Genomic DNA, 672 nt, shown 5'->3' with positions numbered 1-672 from the left:
CACTCTTTCTGGCAGATGACAGGGGAGGAGATCCTGCCTGCTGAAGCTACTTGAGACCTGGTGCTGCCTGCCTAGCTCTCCCAGTACTGCCTGCTCTGCTATCTAGGTGCTACATGACTGCAGTGAGTCACCCAGGTACCTAGAATAGGGGCATGTTACTCTGAGTGGAAGTCTGTCACCATAAAGAGGCTATTGCTAGTATTTAAGTTATAGCCTAGGGGCTGGTGTCTGTGTTCATGTTTACCGCAGAGGATCAGGATGAGGCTAGAAGGGGAAGTTTGGAGGCCTCATTAGTACCTGGAGAGAGAGGGCATATGATTTGGTAGAGCCCAGTGTCAGGCTCAGCAAGATCATAGTGCCAGAGGGGCACAGCCAGAAAGGATCAGCAAGACCATAGCGCTAGAGGGGTGCAGGTACAGCATCAGGGCTAGTCCATAGATCCAGAGGGGTGCAGCCAAAGGGGTGCAGCACCCATAGTGCCAGAGGGACGCAGCTAAAGGGGTGCAGAACCAGGTGCCCGAGAGAGGCACTGAGCCAAGCATCTGAGAGAAAGGCACAGAAAGCCAGTCGTCAGATAATTTGGTGCCTGTGTGTTGCAGAGACAGGAGCCAGGGAGTTCAATGTCAGGCGTATAGAGTTGACGATGGGAGTAACACCTGTGAGGCTAGGGAC

Source organism: Alligator sinensis, unplaced genomic scaffold, assembly GCF_000455745.1.
Source record: "Alligator sinensis unplaced genomic scaffold, ASM45574v1 scaffold465_1, whole genome shotgun sequence".
NCBI lineage: Eukaryota > Metazoa > Chordata > Crocodylia > Alligatoridae > Alligator > Alligator sinensis.
The sequence above is the reverse complement of the archived record's forward strand: the minus strand, read 5'-3'. Positions refer to the sequence as shown.